Source organism: Bos grunniens, chromosome 15, assembly GCF_055505025.1.
Source record: "Bos grunniens cultivar Pamir isolate PY7600 chromosome 15, Bosgru_T2T1.0, whole genome shotgun sequence".
NCBI classification, from domain to species: domain Eukaryota; kingdom Metazoa; phylum Chordata; class Mammalia; order Artiodactyla; family Bovidae; genus Bos; species Bos grunniens.
Window position 1 is genome coordinate 41,131,432 of NC_141179.1, and position 26,279 is coordinate 41,157,710.

General features: G+C 48.6%; 1 protein-coding gene and 1 non-coding gene across 22 annotated transcripts in view; one reads left to right on the forward strand and one right to left on the reverse strand.

Moving 5' to 3' along the window:
• The window catches only part of MICAL2 (microtubule associated monooxygenase, calponin and LIM domain containing 2), a 240,860-nt gene that overhangs the window by 204,080 nt on the left and 10,501 nt on the right, over positions 1-26,279 (reverse strand). For 18 of the 21 annotated variants that reach the window (XM_086340006.1, XM_086340019.1, XM_086340017.1 and 15 more), the window contains exon 2: positions 7,484-7,554. The gene's annotated coding sequence lies outside the window, so the exon portion shown is untranslated. The remainder of the gene's footprint in view (positions 1-7,483; positions 7,555-26,279) is intronic. The other 3 variants (XM_086340010.1, XM_086340003.1, XM_086340022.1) reach the window with 1 other exon arrangement.
• TRNAV-CAC (transfer RNA valine (anticodon CAC)) lies at positions 23,964-24,035 on the forward strand. The gene has a single exon. It is a non-coding gene; the product is annotated as a tRNA-Val (tRNA).

Consider the following 26,279-nt stretch of genomic DNA (forward strand, 5'->3'; position numbering starts at 1 on the left):
GGACCAAAGGGATCTTTCCTGGAGTGTGTGCTGGGCTGTGGAGAGTACTCGGGCCACTCAGCCTGAGAGCTGCTCACTTCTCTTGGCTTCTGCTGGAAAACTGGATGGTTTTCTTGCTGGTAGTGTATTTGTTTCCGCATTCATCCCACAGACACTGGCTACCCTGTGCCAGGCAATGTGCTAAATGAACACAGCTTAACAGTCCTTAGATGCAGCGTCTGGGAAGTGAGCAGGTCAGACAATGACAGGTCAAGATAGCCCCGAGCAGTGCTGTCTCCCCTTCTCCAGACCTGCCCAAGGGGCTCTGTGCCCACATTCAATGCGCCCTCACCAGGGGGCAGTTCAGACCTCTGAGCAGAAGAGAGAGAGAGAAAGTTTGGGCCACGTCCTTACTGTGCAGAGGAACTAAAGTCGCCTATGAACTATTTTTACAAAAGCTCTTTAAAACCATTCAGGGTTTCAGACAGCAAATGCAGAAAGGCTTCTCTGATAAGACAGGGTGGAACCAGTCCCTAAAATACACTCAACTGCTGACCCCACTTCTGAGGAGATGATTAGCTTGGTAAGTTGTGCTGCACTGCTGGTAGCTGCCAAGAGGCTGATGTGGAGGGCGACACGGGCCTGTGTGAGGGGCGCAGAGCTCTGAGGGAGGGACAGCCGGCTCTCCAGGTGACGCTCAGAGGCCACATTTCTGTGAGCTCAGAGATGTTGGCATAAGCACTCCAGGACCAGTGACTGCCAGCTTGGTCATTGTCCACTCAGTGAGTTAAAACACCCCTCTCTGACTCACACTCCACCAGAGAGCTGCCCCAGAAAGGACAGCAGAAGGTGTGACTGAGCTGGTGAATTTTCTGTTAACGTTCAGGAGACAGTCTCCCACCATTTTGACATAATAAACTTGGTTGGCTGAATGAAGATGCTGGACTCTTCTCTCGGTGTTTGGGCTTATGTTCTGAAAAACATATTCACTAAAGCAGCCATCGTCCCAGAAAGGATTTTCTCTTTTCTTATAAAAAAATGAAACACAGGAGGTCACAAAAGATGGACTGTGATCTGAGACCGGGAAGCTGTGGACCCCAGATTGCTGTCTGGGTTTTTGCTTTCCTCCCCTCCCAGAAGGGTACATCAGGCTCAAAGATCTGCTTCCAGAATGGATTTGCTGGGGGCAGACATCAGCAAGGACCTCATCAGAGAGGAGACAGATAAGAGTTCCTGGAAGGCTCTCTCTCTTCCCCACGACCCTTCCCACTCGAAAGGGTTGGAATTTTTAAAAGCATCTGGCTCACTCTCATGGCAAATGATCCATTTCCTAGATACTCTTGCCCTGTAAATATTGTCCTTAAAAACAGCTATATATTTTCGTTGATCTTTAAGTAGCCTTCTCACCCCACACCCCTAGCTCCTACAGAATGATTGTGTGGCCGGGTTTGGAATGCAGAACAGTCCCTGGGGAGAAAGTCTGCACATGAATTCATAAGGGTGTCTGCTATCAGCTTATTTGGCAAGAGGAATCCGAGACATTTTAAATATGAACCGTCAGCATGGCCCGGCCAGCTCTGATGCCTTAGCACCATCAATAAACACCTCCACTGGTGCGTGAGACACAAAATGTGGAAAATGGGCGTAAACTGTCTGAACACGAGCTCATGCACATTTCTGCAGGGAAGGGTACTTCAGCTACCTAGATAATACATATCTGGAGAATCTTTGCTGGCTCTGACTGATGTTTCTTTCAACAGCTCTCACACAATTAGCCCTTAACGGTCTAGTTCTAAACCCCTCCTCCCCCAGCTTATGTCCCAACTGAAAGTTCCACTCCTTCTACGTCAGTTGAGAAGAAAACATGCCCATGACTCCTCCTCACTTCCAGGTACCGAATCAAGCCTTCATACCACCACATGGTTCGCTCGGCAAAGTCTCTGCCTGGAGGTCTCCTGCTCATCCCTCAACACCCAAGTCCCAGAGCCCATGCCTGGGGCCATGCTCCCCATGTGTCACTCTCCCCTCGGTTCTTTCAGGGCACTTGGTGTGTGACTCGTTATGACAGAGCTTAGACTGATGGCTGTGACTCCATACACATCAGTCCTGCCTCCAGGTCAGGCCATGAACTTCTGGGAATAAAGGAACCAGGTCTTACTCACCCTTGCACCCTCACAGCCAAGACCAGAGCCTGACACTCAGCATTCAGAAGTCCCACCATGAATGCTCGATACCTCCACCAATGCCCGGTCCACTTGGCCCAGCTCTCTTTTCTCCATGCAAAGAGAGGCCGTGTGAAATGTGGAGTGAAAAAAGATTTAAGATCAGACCCCCTGCCTCTGAACCCTGGCCTCTATGGGACATGGGCAAGTTACTTAGCCTGTTATCTGCCTGTTTGCTCCTCAATACAACAAACAGCCATGCTCACTTCTCTCAGAGAACCATGGTGAGGAAAAACAAGGTCAAGTCTATAAACCCAGTGCCTGCTCACTGGAAAGAGTTCATGATACATTTTCTTGAGCTCAGCAGGAAGTGCTGAGACAAATGAATCTCTCTAGAAAAAAGTGAACGACTTCCGTTCTGGTTCACATGCCAGCAACACGGCGACCGGGCAGACAGCCTCTAACCCTAAGTGCACTCTGTCAAGAGCAAGGGACGGTACAGGCTGCACTTGATCCATGTCCTCAGCTTTAGAGTCTCAGAACGAGGCGTGCTTAGCAACAAAGCTGATTTTTATCTGAATGGTAAACCCACGCGAATCCACTATTGTTGAGGCTGGGCCATCAGGTCCTTCGTTTCCTGTCTTGCATTAATCTTTCACCCCAAGACCCACATAAAACAGAATACTGATGACCCAACAGTGTTAAGTCCCTAAGTACAAGTCAAATAGCCCACACATGAGAGAAGTCTCAGCCGTGATGTCACACCCAGGTTTTACTAGGCCTCAATAAACAAGGAGGTGGGAGCAGTGGGGCCCTGCTGACACCTTAGACAATCAAGCTCAGGGTCAAGGAGGGGAGTGGGAAGGGTGGTGGCTAAACCCACAGAGAGGAGGCAACGTGGCGCTGGGGAAAGAGCCACTTTGTATCAGGTTTATAATTCCAAGGCTAGGAATCAGGAGACTTGGCTTGCATCTCGGATCCATCTTTAGCTTGCTTTCTGGGTCTGGTTAAGTCATGTCTCTCTGCTTCAGTTTCTTCACCCATAAAATCAGAGAAATAGATCAGATGACCTGTAGGTTCTTTTCAGCTTTCATACCCGAAGATTATCAACCTTAGAGACAGATCCATCCTCCCAACCCTGGCCTTTTTGTGTGTTAGTTGTTTGTCTGAGACATCTCTTAGCTCCCCCTGAGCAGCCTTCCACCAACACCATCACCTTTTCTACTCCAGAGTGTCTGGTCCCCTCTGACCACAGACCCTGGCCAGGGAAGATGATGATAAGCTCGGAGCCATGTTTTTACGAACACATCGACTACCCTTTGGTCAAACAACTGGACAGATGCCTTGGGGCGTCAAGATCTCTTGTATCCCAAAAAGCTCTAGTCACCTGACCTGACTTGCTCCACTGAGGATTAATCCCACTCATCTCCTATACCAACCTGAATGCCCTAGGTCCCAACATGCTTTTGAAAGGTTAGACATTTCTTCCAGGTTGCTTGGCTGGAGTCTAGGGCAACAACAGGCAGTTCTTATCTGCGCTCAGGCATATCTCAGGGTGGGGCAGAGGATAGGTGGCAATGCTTCAGAGTCCAAGAAAAAAAAAATGCCTACAGAAACAAGCAGAGGAGGTGGCAACCTGTAGGAGAAGTCGGTGCTGATCATGAGGAGAAGCAGAGTGGCCACTGGGGACACAGGAGTCTAGAAGGCTCCTGTAAGATGCCACAACTCTCTGCGCCTCCCTCACTTCCTTAATAAGAAATCTGAGGGCAGGTGAAGTTCTGTGGTTGGCCCATGGCCACGTGGCTAAGCCGTGAACAACCAGCACCAGGTCGTGGGTCTCTGGGCCTCAGCCCGCTCTTTTTTTCCACTCGACTCTGTTGACCTCGAGATCTAATTAGGTTGGTCTAATGAGGCCAGCTGGATCCTCTGCAGATGCCAAGCAACATGACCCCAGTGTCACTCAGGGAAAGAGCAGGCCCAGCAGATATTTTGATAACTGCCCCCTACCCCCACCCCATGTGTTCCTTCTCATCCCGGACATGGGCTACTGTTCTTTCTCCAGCCCTCACCAGAAAATTCTGGGGAGTCCAGAGGGAGAGTGAGAAAGGAGAGGTGGGCCTAAATACCTAAGATAACCCACAGAAATCTCTCTCTTTCCATCTAGGGGGCTTGATGGGGAAGGAGGGCAGGAGGAAATCAAATTTAACTGAGGGTTGATGATGACAAAAAATAGGCTCTGCCTCTGGTGGTCAGATGAGTGCTGGTCAGATCATCTCAGCATCAGGAGGAGGAAGCTCCAAGCGTAAGACTCAAACAATTAATTATTCAGTGTGGGTGACCCAGTTCCTGGAGGTGAGGCTGGGTGAGAAGAGAACTCATTGGTTTCTTATCTTGGTACGAAATGCAAATACTTCACAGGGTAGTGTTTCCTTTGCTGCCAAAGAAGATCCATTTACGGTTAAGAGTGACCTACCCCCTAAAAAAGGAAATAACCAAAGTTCACTCATTCAACAAATATTTATTGAGTTCCTCTTATGTCCTTGGTCCTTCAGAAATGTGCATATGGTTGACGCTTAGAAGAGTAGAAAGATGAGGGAATTTATAAACGGGAGGCCTGGGCTATGGCCCAGTTCAGCCCATAGGCAGCTACATTAATGCAGGGCACGTCACAGCTTGTCTAAGTCAAATTCCTCATCTGCAAAGTGGGAGTAAACCCACCTGCCTTTTTATAAAGATGAAATGGTCCTGATGAAATGGAGTATAATGTAAACCTAGGGTGTAAACAATAATGATGTAACACTGCACCCTTTCCCTGTGGAAGTTTATAACCTAGTCATGTTTTGGAAAATAACCCAAGGTACCTATTTGGCAAACACCATATTCTCTGTAATTTGGGCAAAGTGTATGTTTCAACCTGCCAGTGGAGATGGAGCCTGCAGTCAGTCCCAGGCTGCCAGTCTGCATGCCCAGGAAGTTGCAAGAGGGGGCAGGGTAAAACTGGAAAGAGCAGGACCTACCTGGCCCTGTATCATGCTTGAACCAAAGGAATGTTTCAGGAGAGCCCTAAAACTGAGATGGGGGTGAAGACCAACTGGAAGTGTGGTCAGTCAGAAACAAACCAAAAATTCAGTTGAGCACAGTAGGAGTAAGCCAGCCAGATATTCACACGCTTCCCTCCCATATACATCTCAGACAATCATGGAATTCTCTGTCCACTGGTCGTTTGACCCTCCTCTGTGTGCCCCCTCTACATTCTGTGTGTCTCCAGGAAACAGGAGGGATTCTCAAGTCACAGCAGGCTGGCTAGTCAGGACCTCTCTGCCCAGACACTAAGAACCAGAACAACTTAGAGCAGCTTTCTCCTTGGTCCTCTCCTCATGCTGCTGCTTAGGATGTCAATGTGGACTCCCCTGCAATAACCCTAACCATAACCTAACCATCGCCATCCACACCCATGGGTCCTCAGTGCCCACTAGGCCATGCCTGCCAGCTGCCCTTCCACAAGGCCTCCACCCTGCTCCAGGCTCACCTGTCCCCCATCCTCTCTCCACCAGGTTCTTCAGTCCCTGTCTCTGCCCCTGGTCTCACAACCCCAGTGAAACTCTTGGAGGCAGGGCCAGTTTTACTCATGTCTACCTTCCCTCTAACTCTGGGTATTCTGTAAGTTCTTTACCCTCCTGGATGAGATGGTTAGATGGCATCACCGACTCAATGGACATGAGTTTGGGTAAACTCCTGGAGTTGGTGATGGACAGGGAGGCCTGGTGTGCTGCGGTTCATGGGGTCACAAAGAGTCGGACACGACTGAGTGACTGAACTGAACTGAAATATAGATTGATGGCCCCCAAACATTCTCCAATGGCTATACACAAAAGGGAGGCAGAGGAAGGAGCGAATGTGGAGAGAAAGCTAGACTGGAAATCTAGGGCCTGCCTCCAAATTCTCCATTGGACAGCAGTTGGTTATGTAATCTTGAGAAAATATCCTCAGACCAAGCCTCAGTTTCCCTATCAAGTAATGAGGGGTTTGCTCTAAATAACCTCTTGGGTTCTCTCTAATTATAAATTTTGCTTGCAGAAACCAGACTAGCCCGGTTCACAGGCAATGTGGGTCCTGGACCTTAACAGCCTACAGTCTGATGGCTCAGTCCTCAATCTCCACGTCTGTAAAATAAACCCCTCCCAGGTTACAAGACCCCCACGAGACAGAAGATAGGGCTTCGTGAGCCATCAAGCCCTGAAGAAATCTCAGGACCTGAACTTGAGTCAACAGTATCACCCCCGTGCCATGTGCCCAGCCCTGGTGCTGCCCAGCTCAGACAGGAATGTTGGAGGACAGGTCCTTGCTGTCGAGGCTCCTACAGCTGATGGGGAAGATGGACAGCTGGACAAAACTCAACTCAGCTGATGACACACCTGAGGTCTGAACAAAGTACTGCAGGAGTGGCAAGGAGGAGGAGGCCCCAGCTTTGCTCGGGAGAGTGAGGGATGCTTCTCAAGAGGGAAGGTGTGTCCCAGATGTGAGACCTGTTCCAGGAATGGTGGGACAGGAGCCAGGGCAGAGAGGAGAGGTAGATAATGAGTGTGGAAAGTGACCAGAGGTGGCCTTGAAGGCCATTGAGAGAGGGATGGGCAGACACGTCCCCGAAGAAGGTCAAAGGCAGCCTTGAAGAGGACAGAGCAGGGGGACAGAGAGTGGAGCCAGGAGAACAGTGTGGAGGCTCTTATGCAGTTCACGAAGGTAACGACACCAGACAAGTTATTACTGATGTTCACCTACAGCAAGCCTTCCAGACACTAAGCCTCCATGCACCTGCTGAATCTACAGAAAGTTGTGAACAGATTTGCTCTCCTTAGAATGGAACCCAAGCAGAGGAAGATGCTGTGATCACATTTCCAATTCTTGGACAAATGGTCTACCCTGCTCTGAAGTCACTCCCTGCAGAAGCTGCCCGGCCAGATTCTTTTCTTGGCACAGACCTGGCCCAGCAGGAGGCAGAAACATCATCAAAGCTGGGAGAGGAGTCAGGATAGCTGAGCTGCTGCTATCACTTAGGGAAAGAGGAACAGAGATTCCATCCACCCGAAGTCCACTGAGTCACACAGGTTTTTCATGTCCCCAAACACAACTCAGTCTCAATACCTGCCACCGTCCCTTCTCTGACAGCATAAGAGGGCTGTGCAGCCTTGGACATGGTAGGCAAAGACAGGCACTATTTCTCTCTTCAGAGGAGGTCCCATTCACTTGGGCTTGAAAGAAGAATGCAAGCATCCCTATCCTTCCCAAAGCCAGACCCCCAAGAGCGACTCAATGGCAGAAAAGGACTGACTGCTGTAACTTACTCGATTCTTAGGCATCGTGATGACTGAAGTCAGCTCCTCCCAGGATGATCCATGCACAGGTTGCCATCTTCCTTTAAAAACAAAGTGCGACAATGAATGTCAAGTAGATTATCTTACATTACAGCTTCCAATCTTCTTCCTACCGAAAGGTCCTACATGCTGTATATTTTGCCCTGTAGTAACACTTTACCCAAGGGTTGGGACAGAGAATGTCCCAGATGGACAGTGAATGTCTCTTTGCACTCCAAGTTTTTCATGTGAAGAAAGGAATTATGTCACTTTTGTTATTATCTTTTGTCTGTCACTCTCTGGGCATCCTAAAGCTTATCACACCTCTACACAAAGGCTTGCAGAGAAAATAAGACAGATCTGGAAAAGCATGCCCTTTTTTTTTTTTTTTTAATTTTGGCTGGGCTGGTCCCTGGTTGCAGTGCACAGGCTCTCTAGTTGTGGTACTTGGGTTTAGTTGCCCCACAGCATGTAGGATCTTAGCTCCTTGACTGGGAATCAAATCCACATCTCCTGCATTGGAAGGCAGATTCTTAACCATTGGACCATCAGGAAACTCCCAAGAATGCTTTGTTAGTTGCTTCAGTAGAAACAGAAAATGCCAGAATTTCTAAGATTAAGACATGAAGAAAGTAATCAAAATGGTGTAAAAACTTGGTAACAAGTCAACAATGTAAAATTTGCCATATTTCCCAAGGTAGAAGGGTCCAAAATGCTGAATAAACTAAGAAGTCATAAAAGTGGACCATCTGATCATGGCTGAGTTTCCTAAACACTATGATTTTGGCTTCCAAGTGATTTGGTTACATCCCCTTTCTTCTGCAGAAACTGCTTCTACACCTGTTTGGAAAATGAAGCCTAGAGTTACAAAAATTCTAAAGATTTACAATTCCAAGTTTCTAAGAGGTTACCTCAAAAGGGCAAACGTTAAGACATATGTAAAAGTTGAGACCAACAAGAGGCAATCCCCACACTCCATGGACATAGGCACTCTTGGCTCAGCAAGACGGGAGGCCTAATGCCCACAAAAACACATATGTATTCTCTCTAGTACACAAGGGCTGCATTTAGAGCCTGGGATTTGGGACTCACTGTTCAAAATCCTCAGACTATCAATGAGAGAAAAGCTACTATTTACTGAACACTGGCCATGTGTGGAAGGAGGACTGTTAGAAACCAGACATGCTTTATCTCAGTGGCTCCTCACAGTCAGCAGTAAGAGGCTTGGAAAGCAGAAGGCACTTGTCAAGCCCAGGCCTGGCTCACAGGTACTCACAGTCTCTCTCCCACCACACTGAGGTGAGAGCTGTCCCACCACAGCTGTGATGGGCCCGCACACCCAATGGCAGCCACCTGGGCAGAAGTTACAGTCATCCTTGTCTTCATCTACATTATCGAGCCACACCTCTCCAGCCCCTGGCAGCTGACAAACAGGCTGGCCTGCCTTGGCCACATTCTATCAGCCTGAGCTATAGGCTCTGTGCTGCCGCCTCTAGCCAGAAGTCAGGGGCAGGAGGCCTCCACTCCTCTATTCCCCTGCAGTATCTGGGTACAGTGGGTGGAGGAGCAGGACACCCTGGTGCAGAATTCCACCAGGTTTGAGAACCATGGAATCCCCTGATGCCAGGAATGGAAGCCCTGCCCCTGTGGGATGTTGCTGAGACCAACAGTCGGAGACAGGACCTCTTGGAGGTTTTACTTGGACTCTTTACATGGTTGGGTGGAGGTGGGCATTTTGGGACCAGTCCACAAGGGCTGACCACCAGTCAGGCCTGGGCACACGGGCCTGTGCACACACTTTGATCCAGGCACTCCAAGGGCCACCTCGTACCCTCCATATGACCAACAGTCAAACACACTTCAAGCTCCCTTTAGCACCCCTAAATCAGAAGGCAATTTTTTTCCCCTTGAGGGGCCTCAGTTTTCTCATTGGCAAAAGGAAGAACTTGACGTAATTGGTGATTTCCTCATCAAGGATCCCTTATAACTGCCCTCATCCAGAGGCCCTGATTGTTAGACAGACCTACGAAACTAGGTGATTGTTAAGAGGAGGGAGTGGGATTAACCTACAGGAAGGCATTACAACAGATGGTTAGCATGTGCTATTTCAGATAATCCTCCCAGCAACCCAGTGAGGCAGGTAACACAGACACATCACAGACGGCAGAACTGAGGGATGGCCCAGTCTCAATCTGCACCAGCCACGGCAGCCTGGGATTCATGGTGGAGCTGGCTGGAATCCAGGCCCACACTTGTTCCCTGACACGTTTCCCTTTGTCATCAATCAGAGTGAGGAAACAATCTCTGCTCTCACATTTGCCATCATGCCAATCCCAAACAAAGAAGTATGAAGTCTCCAGGCCCCTGGGAGGGCCTGATTTAGGTGGTGCAGGAAAGGTTTCCGGTGAGCTTGAGTAGCCTCATGGATCCCGAAAGATGTGAGAGGGACTCAGGGGACCTTCCTACTTCCATAGAGTCAGAGTCCCACTGAGGAACCTCAAGAACTTGGAACAGGGCCTGGCACCCCCTAGGCAATCCCTGAGTATTTGCTGAATGGAGGAATGAAGACATCCAGAGCTTAGATGCACTGAGGACTTGTTCAAGAACCCTTCGGTGTGAGTTAGTGTGAGACACACCAAAATCAGCTCAGAACCACAAAGCCAGCCCCTTCGCAGTGTGTGCCGCACCCCAACCTCTGGGGACAAAGGACGAAGGCCAGATGCTGAGTCAGAACTGCTCTTCACCCCAAGTACCGGGGGAGCACTTGACAGAGCAAGGAGAATGTCTGAATACAAAGGCTGCCCAGCAAAGTGGGCACAAGCTCAGACCCTGGAACCAGGTAAACCTGAATTCCCATCCCGGCTCTGTCACTTTGGTCAGGTGGCCCTAGGCGAGTCACATAATCTCTGCGAGCTTGTTTCTTATCTGAAAGTGGGGATAACGTTAGCACCTACTCCACAAGGCTGTTCAGAAGATGAAATGAGATAATGCCATAAAGGACACAGCCTGGTGTTTAGTTCAAAGTTTGCAACCAAACAACAACAATAAATGCTGGAGATGGCATCTGCATCTTGTATTGTCTGCATCAGAGGTGGCAGTTAGGAGCACCTCTGGAGTTCTCTGCTTGGGTTCAGTCCAGGCTCTCCTACTAGCTAGCTATGTGACCTTAGCAAATTGCTTTAACTCTCTGTGCCTCAGCTTCCTGGTGTATAAAATAGGGTTGATTGTAAAGATTAAACAAGTTCTATAAAATCCCATGGACGGAGGAGCCTCGTAGGCTGCAGTCCATGGGGTCGCTAAGAGTCGAACACGACTGAGCGACTTCCCTTTCACTTTTCACTTTCATGCATTGGAGAAGGAAATGGCAACCCACTCCAGTGTTCTTGCCTGGAGAATCCCAGGGATGGGGGAGCCTGGTGGGCTGCCATCTGTGGGGTCGCACAGAGTCGGACACAACTGAAGCGACTTAGCAGCAGCAGCATACATAAAGAGCTTAGAATAACTTTTGGTTCAAAGTAAGCACTCAATAAAAGTTCATCTTATACTTAATTATTAATATTTCTAGCATCCTTCTAGCTTTGCTCCAATAATAGATTCCATTCCATCCCTCACTCAGCAGCCTAAAAGAAAAGCATGGGGCTCAGGATAGGTTCATCAGAGTATCTTTCTTTCTTGGCCACATTCTTAGGTATAAAGTGTGTGCAGGCACTCCACACTGGGTCAATCCAATCTAAAAAATCCTGGGGAAAGCCTGATCCTCTTGGATCACATGCAGGACTGTGTGGGGTCAGGTGGGAGCTGCCTGCCGACTCAGACTAAGTAGGGGATGCTGGTCCAGGGATGCTGGACATCACCTGTTCTCTTTCTGGGGTTGAATTCTGCAGTGCCTCCTTTGAGTTTCTGTACCTCTGCTAGAACCTTCCAGTGTATTCCATTTTGCTTAAGCTCTTTCAAGTTGGGTTTCTATCACTTGAAACCCAAAGAATCCCCACTAACAGCAGCAGTCAACAATTGGCTGCTTTATCATCACTAAATTCCACCCACACTCTCACTGAGACCCAGGCAGCCAAGAAAAAGCAAACATGGGCAGCAAGGCATCTCCACAAACTGAGGTGACAGGAGCTGCCCACAGCCCTTGGACCCACGCCCTTCCTGGGAGAGGAAGATGCTGGAGCCAAAAAGAGGAATAGCCCAGCCCTGCAGCCCTGGGCTGGGAACCCAGCCTCAGATGTGGGTCCCACTTGCCGTGAGCAATAGGAAAAGGAAAGAAGAGAAAGAAAGAGACAGCTTATTTCTAGTGGCTTCACAGTGATACAGGAAAACATCCGGGCAGCTACTTGAAACAATCCCTTTAGAGGGCAAGTGAGGAAAGAAAAATTAGCTTGTCTGAGCCCTTAAATGACTTTTGCTGATAGAATTGCATCTAACTTTCACACAGCCCTAGGATCTGGACGCTCATGCAATCCATTTTCCAGGTGAGGAAGCTGAGGCTTAGAGAGATCAGTAACTCGCTGGCTGAGGTCACACTGGTAGTGCCTGCTGCGTGGGGTACCCCTCATGCTGCCTCCTCAGCACTCTCTGATCCCTGAGCCTGAGGCCTCCTCTTCCTCCAGGCTCATCTGCTGCCACTCACACCTGTGTTCAGACCCAGCCAAGGGATACAGGATACACCGCAGCCCCCCTATCTACAACCAGCATCCACCCCATCCAGAGACAGACCCCCAGGCACTGACAGAACAGGCAGCATATTGGCTCTTTCCTTCTCTGAGCATCAATTATTTCAGTCTCCAAGAGCTCCAGTGTGATGGTAACAAGACAGCATGTATCCATGGGCTTTAAACAGGATATGCATGTCAGAATCCCAGAAAGATTTTTTTGGGGGGGGGAGTTGCTTTTTTCTGTCACTTTTCTCAAGAGATTCTGACTCCACAGGTACAGCTACAGGGCCTGACACACAGCATGGGCTGAACAATATTAGTAAAGACTTTGTCTCATGTTCTTGCCACCTCCTGGGCCAGCACCCAAAGGGAATCTATTCCTGTACCTCCAGGCCTTCTAGCAGCACCCTCTTAGTTCCCTCCAGGGAAAGATGCTCCACCTCCACATGTGTTTTAAAGAGTTTTAGAGAAACCAAAGCAAAAACCAAACCCTGGCCTGGTAGCAAAAACAAAGAATCAAAACGCACAGGTCACCTCCTTCACCTCCTGCAGCATTAGCCGCGGGGTGAACACATGAACCAGCACGCACAGCAGTCTTCCACAGGTCCCTGGAGCTCAATGCCAAGGTCTACACAGACGTAAACTAAATAACCAGTTGGCATGAGGACTATGCAGACACAAACATCAGCTGGTACCAAAGGAGACTCAGCTGGAGAAGGAAGTGGCAGCTTCCAAAGTTTGCTGGAGAAAAACTGAAAACCATGATCTAAGATGATGTGAAAACCATCCTGACTACAATAATGTCAAGAAGAGCGGCAGCCTTGTCAGGGCCCCAGTTGCACCCACGGGTATTGGGTAGTTCAGTAAGCCATTCCTGAGGGCCCTCACCCACTGTCCCTCGCAGGACACACACTTCACAACACCACAGGCCGCCCAGAGCTTGCTTGCCAGCTACCGGCTTTCCTGTTTGCTTTCCAGCAGCTAGGTTTAGGCAGTGGCTGCCCAGTCATGGGGGATTAGCCAGGCGTGTATTTCCCTTACTTTTCTTATTCTTTTCAAAGTTTATTTTCTGCTATTTAAAAATAAATACATTAATTAAAAGGAGTGGACTGATTTGCCCTCAGGGGATGAACTGGTTTCCCTCCTCCCTGACTGGGTGCAATAAGGCACCATGCCCTGCCTGGTATTGGAATGGTATGCAGTATACTGGCAGGGACCTGTAGACAAGCTGGATCAGCTAGACATCTGAAAGGGGATGGAACGCTTGAGTGGGTCCTATTTCCTGCCCTCCTGGTTCCCATCAAATCAGCCAGGAAGAATCATTTAATAAACATTTGCTAAGTTTTCTGGCTAAGACTGTGAAAAATACCAAAAAGCAGGAGACTAGGGGTCTGAACTTGGGAAGCAGGGACAGCTGGCACTGGGGCTTGGAAGTGAGCCTCACTGAATGCATATCCTGAGACCTTGGGGCAATGATGTCTACCTTATAAAGCTAGGGTGTAGATTAAATAAAATGTGCTAAGTGTGCTAAGTCACTTCAGTCGTGTCCGACTCTGTGTGACCCCATAGACGGCAGCCCACCAGGCTCCTGCGTCCCTGGGATTCTCAAGGCAAGAACACTGGAGTGGGTTGCCATTTCCTTCTCCAATGCATGAAAGTGAAAAGTGAAAGTGAAGTCGCTCATTCGTGTCCAACTCTTAGCGACCCCATGGACTGTAGTCTACCAGGCTCCTCCATCCATGGGATTTTCCAGGCAAGAGTACTGGAGTGGGGTGCCATTGCCTTCTCCGAGATTAAATAAAATAATACATGTCAAATAGTTAACAAAAGCTGCCGTGTATCAGCCGTTTACTATGAGCCAGGAATCGTGTGCTAAGTGCTTTGTGTCGATTATTTCACCAGATTCTTACAACTCGCCTGTGAGACAGGCACACCCTCAAGTTCAGATGAGGAAACTTAGAGAAATCAAAGCATCTACCCCAAATGACACAGTTCATAAGAATCATAGCTAGAACACACACCCAGACCCACCAGACTTCAAAGTCCCAGTCTCTGCTCTGCTGCCTGTTGACAAGTGTTCAAAACACATTACATAACATGTAAATGCCAAACTGGGGGCTGCTGGCTCTCCACCCAGGAGGCATATGGAAAAAAGAGGGGGAGTTTTGGCTGACAGAGTTTAGGAAACCTTTCTGAAGTAGGCAGGGCTAAATCTTAGCTTTGAAGGGTGAGACTGGAGAAAGACCAAGAAGTAAAGGAAAGCACCGCAGACCATAAAAGCAAAGAGCTGGAGGCAGGGATGAGCCAGGCAGGTAGGCAGAGAGAGGTGGCAGAGTTTGACCAAGTTGGAGAATGAGAGAAAGAGGGACTGCTCTGAGCAATGGATGGGCGCCTGAGCCATTATCTTGGTGGTCGTTCTTTCTAGGATCTCTCTCATCCTCACTCCAGAGGCACACCTGTGACTGTTCCTTTGGTCACACAATAATCATGGAGGGAATAAAAAACCATGATTATAAAGGCCCAATAACCCCTCTTTCCCCAAAGCAGGCTTAAAACCCAACCGGAGGAGCAGGTGTTTTTGCCAACTCCCAGCCTATGCTGCTGTGACAACCTGCTAGATCCAGATTCTAGCCCAAGCTCCAGGACACTGGGAATCTGAACACTGCATAAGCACCTATGTATCACCACCAGCAGCCTGACATTTAAGGTTCCCAAGAAGGAGAAGGCGGCACAGGTCCCAGGCTGTAGCAGATAACTCTTCACGGCAGAGTCCCTATCTCACTGGACTTCGTATTCCCAGGACATGGTAGGTACTTTCTCAATAACCTGGACCAAATGGTAAATTTTGCTTAAGGAACAACCCTACAGTTGGGTAAGTCTGGATTATAGTCCATCCTGGAGCCTGGGGTTTAGGTTCACCTTAGCTGAAAAGACCATTTGCCTGTTCACCTCCGGGAAAGGAAGTGCCCCTCGCTTCCAGGAGTGTCTGCTTTGGCCCCCGGCAACCCCATGCACCCTGGACATGGTTCTGAACTCCACACCTAGTACCTGCTCTTCCCCCTGGGCCAAGCCGTGATGCCAGCCTCCTCCACTTCCGAGTACAGGTTCCCCCCTAACCCCTAGACCCCCCAGCCTGGGCACTGAGCTCAGTGTCTGTCCTCAGGCACTGCTCCAAATGCCGAAAGCTACAATGCCCTCCCACTGTCTCAGCTCCTGATCAAGCCCAGCCCAGGCCTCAGACCCACACAAAAGGTAGAACAGGGCTGAGATGATTTAAGCAACTCTGATCATTGGCTTAGCACAAGCCATCATCATGTGCTTTTTTAGACATAACAGGACCTGGAGGACGGAGAGGATAAAACTGTTGAAAGGTGTGTTGGTCACATCTCCACCCCACCCTCCTCCAGACAAGAGCAAAGGGGAAATGAGGAAGGGGCTTTGTGGGAATGGTCAATTCCTGAGTCTCCAGGTGGGGCACCTGGGATGGGCAGGGGCACTTGTGTCATTATCTTCCACCGGCCAGTCTGTGGGTAAATTACTTTAACTCTGAGGAGTCACGGTCTCCTTATCTATTAAATGGAGATAATAACCAATGACCATACAAGGATGACTGTGAAGACTGAGCAAGCTGTAAAGTGCCCTTAGAAATGGCAGACATTTCCCACAGTCTTAGGAGGCGGGGGCTTCAAGTAAAATATTCGACTGCAAGGGAAACGGGAAACTGGGAATCCATTCTATTTGGCAAACCTTCTAGACAAGGCACATGTCTTCAGGGATGTCAAAAACATTGATTGAGACCTATTTCCTGGTCCCACACACTCACTGTCTAGTGAGGGGAAAGCTCCACCCACATTTGTACGATAAGGCAAACACGTGTTACTGGCCGGATTGTGTGGAGAGGATGGGACATTTCATTCTGGCCTCAGAATTTTGGAGGCTTTTAAAAATAATATTATAATAGTTATTAGCATAATATTTTCTTTGTGAGTGCTTGCTATGGGCCAGGCACCTCTAAGTATTTACATGGCCCACCTCATTTATTTCTCATAAAAAGCCTATGAACTGGTTCACAGATGATAAAACTGAAGCACAAAGCAATTCACTTCTTTCTTGGCCTCATGCAACTGGTAAATGGTGGAGCTAGAATCTGAACCCATCAGACTGCTCCTCTAGCACACAAGGGGCGTAGTCAACCTAGACAGGTCTCAGAGACTCTCTGCAGCTGAAAGGCCCTGATAAGGCCTGCAGGGATGAGTCACTGAGGGAGGGCACCGACTCACTCATGGCCTCTCCTGCTTCTGGGCAGCTCTGACCGCTGCCAGGGCCTCCACTCTGATGCTGCCCCGGTCTGTTCAGGAAGTTTGGCCACAGCTCTGTACCCACTAAGGCTCCATGTGGGCACCAAATACCAGGGGAGATTGATGTAAGAAACTGTATGTCAATGTACATTTGCGTAACGGCTCATTTATGAAGTAATTTGTGCTTATTGTAAAAGGTAGTCAGAGGGGGGAAACTGCGAATTCAGGCTCTGCCTCTTACTTGGCTATGTGACCTCAGGCAAATCTAAGCCTCTCTGAACCTCAGCTTCTTCGTCAGTAAGATGTGGTTAGCAGTTCTCATTTCAGGCAGTCGTTTTAAAGAAGAAAGGAGGAACATGTCTACTGTAGCACCTGGCACACCATAGGCTTAATACGTTGGGATGAATCAGACAACTTAACAAAGGATTTCCATTGGAAAATCATTTTTTTCCCACAATATTTGCTGGTAACAGTAGTACTTTTAACTAGTATTCACCAGTCACTAAGTTAAATCCGTTACTGGCATTCTCTCATTTAATCCTTAAAAACATCACTTTCTTCAATTGGTGTAGCTTTAGGACAACAGAAAGAATATGTCCAACACATTAATTTTACTCATACATGGGGAGAGAGAAATAGACTGTAAAGATGATATACTGTAATATACAAACTTCCTATATGACAGGTACTGTTTTACAGATATGGAGCTTGAGGCACACGGAGAAGGCAATGGCACCCCACTCCAGTACTCTTGCCTGGAAAATCCCATGGATGGAGGAGCCTGGTGGGCTACAGTCCATGGGGTCGCACAGAGTCGGACACGACTGAGCGACTTCACTTTCACTTTTCACTTTCATGCATTGGAGAAGGAAATGGCAACCCACTCCAGTGTTCTTGCCTGGAGAATCCCAGGGACGGGGGAGCCCGGTGGGCTGCTGTCTGTGGGGTTGCACAGAGTCGGACACGACTGGAGTGACTTAGCAACAGCTTGAGGCACAAAGAGGTTAAATAACTTGCCCAAAGTAACTCAGCCATGATTCTTAACATTCTACTATACTAAAATAATGAAAGAAAAGTCACAGCAAGAATGTGTAAGTCTCACATTCTAAGAGCTTCGGGGATTGGCGTTACCCCACAACCTGAGCCCTGTCATCATCCCTCTTCTGCCAGTGTCCACTCTCACCCTCACCCCAGTGCCATGGCTTGCTCCCTAGCTCTGGCCCACCACTCCTAGGCAGGAAATGTCAAACCAATGGGCTGTCTTAGGCCCTGGTCCTCTTCTGGAATCTCAGCCTCTCAACCAGCCTCTCTGCCTCAGTCTCCTATATCCTATCCTCTACAAAACCACTGGGGACATCTTCCCATACACTCCTCTACTCAAGAATACTCTAAGGCTCCCTGCCGCCTAGAACTGAAGACCCCAATGGATTGAAGAGGATCAATAAAGGATTCAGAGTCCCAAGAAGATCTGTCTGGAGTAGTCTCCTTCTCTTTGGCCCCAGACTTCTCACTTGCTGGCTTGTAAGTCCCAGAACAGGGCGAGTCGGCAAGGCTTTTCCTGACCACTCTAAACTTACAGCACTCCCCGACTGCTTCCCTTCACCTGCACCCAACACACCCTTGCTTCCTGCCTGCTTTAGTGTTCTTCAACCACCTCTCATCACCTGGCCTCACACACTTTAAGTCTTTACTCTCTCTCCCTCCCTCCTAGAATAGAAGTCCCATATGGCAAGGGATTTTACCTTCTTTCTTTTTCCCTGCTGTAACTTCAGCACCTAGAACTGTTTCTGGCACAAAGAACTCATAAGCGCTTCCCTGGTGGCTAGTGGTAAAGAATCTGCCTACCGACACAAGAGACATGAGTTTGACTCTGGGTTGGGAAGATCTCCTGGAAGAGGGGATGGCAACTCACTCCAGTATTCTAGCATGGAAAATCCCAGGGACAGAGGAGCCTGGTGGGCTACAGTCCCTGGCATGGCAAAGAGTTGGACATGACTTAGCGACTAAATAATAACAAGAACTCATAAATAACTGCTGAATGAATAAACATTTAAAATGCCTCTAAGAAGCAAGTGTCCAAACAAAACAATGGTGGGGGTATGCCTAGTGTTTCTGGCCTCCTCTTTGCTCCTGAGAACATTTCTGGAAGATACACGAGAGATGCCTCGATTAAAATGTCTAAAAGCCAAAGTCTTCCCAGGATTTACAAGAGTTCCCTGTAGGACCCTGGGCCCTCATCCTCCCATTCCTTTTCTGAACTTTTACACACACACACACACACACACACACACACCTCTCTATCCGTTATACTGAAAGCAGTCAGCATCCATCCTAAACTCCTCTGCCAGCCTCATCTCTGAGTCCCACCTTCAAGCCAGGCGATTCCCCTCCTGGACACCACTAGAGATGCTCTCATCTTCCTCCCACTTATCTATCTATACTTTACCTACTCTTGAAGATAACACCAAATGCAGCCGCATCTGCTTCCACCTCCTCCAGGAAGCTTTCCAGGCCCTCTCCAGCCTCCAGAAAACACTCCCCCACACCCACTGCTGTTTCCACCAGTCACAAGGAAATTAGTCATGAACTACTTTGTCACTTGCCTGCTATGACTGAGCTGAACTGTTACCAAAATCTGTTCATTTAAAAAACAAAACAAAACAAAAGTGTGTCTTGTTTTCCCAAGAATACTGTGAAGGCTTTGGGAGGAGAGGCTGGGCCTTAACCATATTGTCATCCACATGGCACAGGGCCTGGGGCACACAGTAGGTGCTAAATGTATGCTTTTTAATTAACTGCCCAACATAAGCTAGTCACCGTCCCAATCAGGTCACTTCCTCAATTATAGGTACCTGGACTAGCTTCTCCCAATGCCCTGATTTCTTTCTTCAGGGCCTGCTCTGACCTTGGTTATCTGCAAACTCAGTCATGCGCTTGTGTTCAGACACTTTCTAATCACACACAGCCATGCACTAGGCAGATGAGGATGTCCAGGAAAGAAACGATATGTAAAGTCCCACAGGTGTGGAAAAGGAAAGGACATAGTTGTTCCAGGCAAACCCAGACATTCAGAGTGTTTCAGTTTCTTCGAATAACAGAGGAGAAAACAAAACAAACAAAAAAATACATAGTAAAATAAATTTTAAAAATAAATAAAAAACAAAACATGATGTGTTAGGTGACTTACCACAGAAAACCAACACTCGAGGCCCAGGTGCACCTTCTGAGTACCAGCTCTAAGTAAACCGAGATTAGAACAAAAGGCAGAAAAATGTAAACTGAGATTAGAACAAAAGGCAGAAAAATCTCAAGCTACTTCTGAGCTTGGAGAGATGAGACTCAGGGAGGAATGGAGGGGGCCCTCTGTGCTGCAGAATCTCTCTGCGCTGGACCAGGGAAGGGTCTCCTGGTGTCCTCGCTGTGAGTAAGTGAGCTGTGACCAGCCCGCTCACACCTAAGGAAGCAGGCACACCTGGGAGCAGAAGGCAGCATGCCAATTCAACCAGCTGTCATCCTCTATCTACAGCTCGCCAATCAGGACTCCCAGATTATCTATGCTTTTTAAAATTTTGAATGGCAAACACTTCACTGGGTTCAAAGAGTACAGATATATCCAGGAAATGTGCCCCTCCTACTCCCGTCACATCAACCCAGTCTGTCCCTGTTCTGAAACAGGTAACTCTGGTTATCAGCGGCTTGTGTCTCATCCCTGATGGTGTTTATGTACATACATGCAAACAGAAATATGTATTCTTTCTTATGGGGGGCAGACTACACACATCTCTATGCCTAGCTTTTCTCTTTTAAAGGAATGAACTTGGACTAGGACAGCGAGACAGAGGATCTCTACACAACGGAAAAGAGGTGAGTCTACGTGAAAGTCCCATGAAACAAAAAGACATTCAGGAGGACATGTGTGCGAGGAGAGAGGGCTGAGGGAATACTCCAGAGGACAGATGTGTGAGGAGCAAGGGCTGAGGGAATACTCCAGAGGACAGCTGTGAGAGGAGAGAGGGCTGCGGGAATATTCTAGAGGACCAGTGTGTGAGGAGAGAGGGCTGAGGGAATATTCTGGAGGACCAGTGTGTGAAGAGAGAGGGCTGAGGGAATACTCTGGAGGATAGGTCTGTGAGGAGAGAGTGCTGAGGGAATATTCTAGAGGATTGGTATGTGAGGAGAGAGAGCTGAGGGAATACTCTGGAGGACCAGTGTGTGAGGAGAGAGGGCTGAGGGAATACTCTGGAGGATAGGTCTGTGAGGAGAGAGAGCTGAGAGAATACTCTGGAGGACCAGTGTGTGAGGAGAGAGGGCTGAGAGAATTCTCCAGAGTACTCGTGTGAGAGGTGACTGAGGTTAAAGGTCCAGTCACCGCAGGCACTACTGCCTTGGCATGACCCTAATCCCAAGTCAGCCGATGAGAGCCCTTGGGGTTGCTGGGCAGGCAGTGACATCTACCATTCTGTTGGCATTAAAGCCTCACTGGCTAAAAGCTCCAATCAGCCTCGCTGAGCTCTTCACCTTCGAGAACAGAGAGGAAGCGTCTACAGGAGAGGGACTAACCTAATTCCCATGGCAGCGACTGAATGGGTACTGACCACCACGGGGGACACAGGAAGGAACTGTGGAGGAAAAGCAATCATTTCCTCTGGAACTTGGGAGGGACCAAGAAGGGGAAGTTGGGTCTGAGACTCTAAGGAAACAGACTTTAAATTGCTGAAAGAATAGGAGGGCTCTGGAACCTGAGATTGAGGAAGTAAATGATTCTGATGCTCTGAAATGCAATTCTAACTGTGCAGCAGAGGATGGGGGAAGGGCAGAGGGGAGTGAAGACAAGAAGGCACAGAGAGGGAGGGGCAGGAGGGTGAGGAGGACAGGGAGGGCAGACAGGGTTTTTTAGGAAGCAGGCAGCTCACCATTATGCTTCAGAGCTGGACCTGGTGGCAACCTGACTGGATACGAACTCCCCCTCCAGCTCCTAGCTGTGAAATCTGGAGACGTCAGTGAACCCTCTGCACCTTAATTTCCTCGTTAGTAAGTGAGGATCATGAGAGTATTTCTCTAATGGGACTGACACAAGAATGAAGCGAGGGCTTCCCTGGTGGCTCAGCGGTTAAAAAAATCTGCCTGCCAATGCAGGAGACTCAGATTTGATGCCTGGACCAGGAAGATCCCACATGTTGTGGAACAACTAAGCCCAGGAGCCCCAAACTACTGAGCCTGTGCTCTAGAGCCCAGGAGCCACAACTACTGAGCCCACGCGTGCCCTGCAACTACCAAAACCTCCCTAGAGCACGTGCTCCACAGCAAGAGAAGCTACCGCGAGGAGAAGCCCACACACCGCCACGAGGTTACCCCCCACCCACTGGCCACAGCTAGGAAAAGCCCAAATGCAGCAACAAAGACCCACAACAGCCAAAATTAAAATAAATAAATACTGTGTTTTGAAAAAAAGGGATGAAGTGAGTTAGTGTTTACAGAGCCCTCACACGGTGCTGGCATGTGAGTGTGAGAGAATGGAGCCATGCGGTCACACACGGAACCTTGACAAGGTGAGTTGCTGAAAAGCACGGGTCCCATCACTGGGAGAAGGATGTAAACCAAAAGAACCCCCTGAGACAGCCTCCTCGCAGACCATGAACCAGAGGAGGACAGCCTGAGACGAGCTGAGGCTGCACAACACGCCCAGACCACAGGAAGAGCTAGTGGTCATCTTGAGCCGAGAGGTCCAGAGGTATCAAGGGACCCTGGCTCCGACTCTGGGCACACAATGGCCCCTGCTGAAGAGCGCTATCCTTAGACTGACACGCCAAGATCCAAGACTGAGATGAGAAAGGGTAGGGGGTGGGGGAAGCCTGGAGTTTTAGGAAAGGATATTTAGATAATTTCAATGCCATCCACCCCCCTGGTTGGCCTGGAGCACTGGAAACTCTGGCAGGTGAGACCACTGAACTGCACCTATGAGGGCACTCTGGGGACACCTGAAAGCAGTCCCAGAGCCCTCTGGGAACTGAGAGCACGTGATGTCAAGGAGTGTCCATGCCTTTCTGTGATAGGATACTTGACAGTTGGTGGAGAATTACGATAGATTTGGCATAACTAGATCCAAAAAGGCATCTGGCTAGAGGTCAGGAAAGCAAAAGGCAGAGACTGAAGCAGGGGTCCCCAAGCAAGCCGATGAAAGATCATGTCAGGAGGGGAGGACTCTAGCAGAGGGTTCTCTGCTAATAAGCATTTGACTGGCAACTTGGGCAATGCTAGGGAAAGCACATTAAACAGGATCCTGAAAAAGCTCAAGGGAAAGGGTTGCATAGAATTTAACACACTGAAATTTAACAGAAACGTTTGTTCTGAATCAGATTGGAGGAGGCTTGCACTTAAATTCTAAAGAACATGTTAAGGACAGAGGAGAAGCAGTTTAGCAATACCCCATGTTAAAAAGATCTGGTCAGGAGAATTCCATGGCGGTCTAGTGATCAGGACTATGCAGTGGGTACAGGTTTGATTCTGGGTTAGAGAACTAAGATTCCGTAAGTCATGTGGTACAGCCAAAAAAAAAAAGATTTTGTCAGGAGTAATATCAGTGAGTCAAAAATGTAAAGTAGTTGCCAGAAAAACTGATGCAATCTTGGGCTGCATTAAAAGAAATAGAATGGCCTGAATTAGGGAGGGGATACCTGCCTTCCTCTGCTGTGGTCACACCACACCATGAATATGATAGCTGGTCTGGGCACTAGCCTTGCTGTATTAGAAGGATACAGACAAAAATGGAGTTTGTTCAGAGAAGAACCACAGGAAAACACCCGAACCCACAGCAAGGGTTGTAAATCTGGAAGAAAACTCAGGAGAGGACAAGAGGGCTGTCTTTAAGTATCATATTTTACTTATTAGGAGATGTGCATTTGTTTCAGTTACAGAATGTCTGAAAGCAGAATTATCTTATAATACCCTAGCATCTAACAGTCTCTAGGCCAGAGTGCAGCTGTGGCATAGTTGTCATTGCCTCATTGCCACTACCATATGGAAATTTGACTATTATTCCCCGTGACATGTCTGGACAACTGCAACCCTCAAACTTCAGGAGCCAGAACATTCAAGGACCATTTGAGGAAGAAATGTGAGTCCTAGAAAAAAGAATTCCAAAGACAATAGAGATTAAGAAATACATTACCACTTCACCAGAAATATAATATGTCAAAAAAAAAAAAGAACACTTTGATAACTCTGAGTCAAAAAGTGATTTGAGAGATTTGGATTCCAAAAGTAAAGACATTTTCAAAATGCTGTAACTAATTTCTTTTCCTTTTTATGTGGATGCAAGAGTGATATGGACAAAAAACTTATATCTAAAATCTAAGAGAATTCTTTCAGTAAATATAAACATTTTAAGTGATAACAAAGCATTGTTCTTCAGTTTAACTGGAAGTACTTTCTATTTCTTACAGGTTCGTAAGAGAATGGTATATCTTACAATCAACAATATCACAGATTTGATTTAAAAGACAGTGTCTGGGGACTTTCTTGGTGGTCCAATGGCTAAGACTCTGCAATCACAATGCAGGGGCCCAGGTTCAATCCCTGGTCAGGAAACTAGATCCCACATGCTGCAACCAAGAGTTCATGTGCCACTAAAGATTCTGTATGCAACAACTAAAAAAGATTGCACGTGCCACAACTGAAAAAAAAAAAATCCTCTAGCTGCAATGAAGACCTGATGCTGCTGCTAAGTCGCTTCAGTCATGTCCGACTCTGTGCAACCCCATAGACGGCAGCCCACCAGGCCCCGCCGTCCCTGGGATTCTCCAGGCAAGGACCCTGGAGTGGGTTGCCATTTCCTTCTCCACAGCCAAATAAATATATATATAAAAAAAGTATCTGAAGAGCTTTCAAATGGGAGAGAGACTAGAGTATCGTTCTCTATGATTCCAAGGAGGAAGATCTAGGCCCAGATGCCAGAAGCTATAGGGAGCCAGGAGGGGGTATAGAAGGCTCTGTCCAAAGATGGAATGGGTCACCTCTGAGGCAAAACCCAGGCTGGACCACACTGGGGAAACCAAGCACCCATGTGACAGCTCTGTGGTCCCAAGGTCTGACAGAGAAAACTCACCACAAAGAGAAAGGCAACCCGTCTTTCTTTGTTACCCACCTACGTGCTTAGCTCAGTTATTCTCTTAAAAAGTCACCACTTAAAAGCCATTTAGGAAACAGCACTGAATGGGGGATCTGAAGCAGAGTGGAACATGGCCCGCAACTGTGTTCTCAGACTCCGGTGGGCCAGCCGGGGGCCACCTACATGCCTGCTATGTGCCAGGCGTGTGACAGGTGTGCTACATACCCTGCCCAGTTAATCCTCACAGCCCGCTGTGAGACAAGCACTGTCACCCCCATCTTACAGAAGAGAAACCTGACACTCAGAGAAAGTCAGTGGCTTTACCAAGGTGTTACTGCCACTCTGAAAGCCATGGTCAGTCCATGACAACATGCTTCAAATACAGGGACCTCCAAAAGTTTTGACTGGCAGAATGAATGGAGTGCTCAGCTGAGCAATCAATGAATGAACCAACTTGGCCTCATACTGGCAGCACAGATGCTAGGAGAACAAAGAAAGAGGAAAGCTGTCTCAGCGTTCCATCCCCACCCTCTATCAGAAGCTCCCACAAGCACAAAACTCATGCCATTTGCTCGCTGCTGAAGCAATTTATTCCAACACATAAAGCAACGGTGTTTCTGAGACATCTATGGCAGAGAACAGGTGCCAGCAGCTCTGCTCAAATGTCAAAGCTGTAAGCACACCAGGTTGCCATGCCTCCCACCTGCCAGGTTAACACTGGAGCGGGCAGAAGCTGAGCTCAGCTTTTGTCCCCTCCCAGGGCCAGGGTGTCCAGAGGGCTGGAGATTCAGCCAACTCCCCGCCCTATATGATCCAGTTGCCTGGAGACATCCAGTCCAGTTCCAGGCTGGCCAGCCAGCAGGCCCAGGCTTCCTCCTCCACTGGGGAGAACAACTCAAAGTGGGCACCAGATACCAGAGCAGCACCTGCCTGAAGGGGATAGTCAGGGGCTTATGAGACCATAGAAGAGGAGAATCAAGTCATTTCTGATGATGACCCACAGTGCGCTGTGAGCAGGTGACATCTGTAGAAATGATTCCAGTAAAGGAGGAGGGGATCATGGAGGTCCTTGCCCATGCCAGCTGTGCTGCCTCAGCCATGTGCAGGCATGTAACACCTTCTCTTAATTCATGGGTACCCACTTCCAGGGGTTCAGCACCCATGACTCCTCTATGCATCCCCCTCAGGCTGACCCTGAGGGAGGAGACCTCCTGTAGTAATGGTGGTGAAAAGTAAGGGCAATTCTATTGTTCTACAGCAGATAGAGCCACCGAAGCACAGAACAGGCACACTGGGGGCACAGAAAGTGATAGATGTCCCATATTCTAAGACCCTAACTGAGGCATTCCAAATGGGCTGCCTTCCTGATCAACTGAAAGACGGGGGTTGCCCATACTGACCCCTTCACACAGAAGACGGTGAGGCAAAAGCACAGACAAGGCCTTAGTCGGGCCCAGACTTAAGCACCCCTCGACCCTTCTGTTCCCCAACCCCCACCACCTTCTGGTCAGAGTACCTGTTCAGCACATGGAGGGCAGCGCAGACCTCCTAAGAGATTCCCACCCCTGATTCTCACATAGGCTTATCTTGCACAACCTGATCTGCCTGAAGGAGCACTCTGACCATCCCTCTCCAATAGTTCCCACTGACTGCAGGGTTAGGGCCATACTCACCCCTCTCACCAGTACTTAAGGCTAGCCTGATTCTAGCCTCAGCTTCCACAG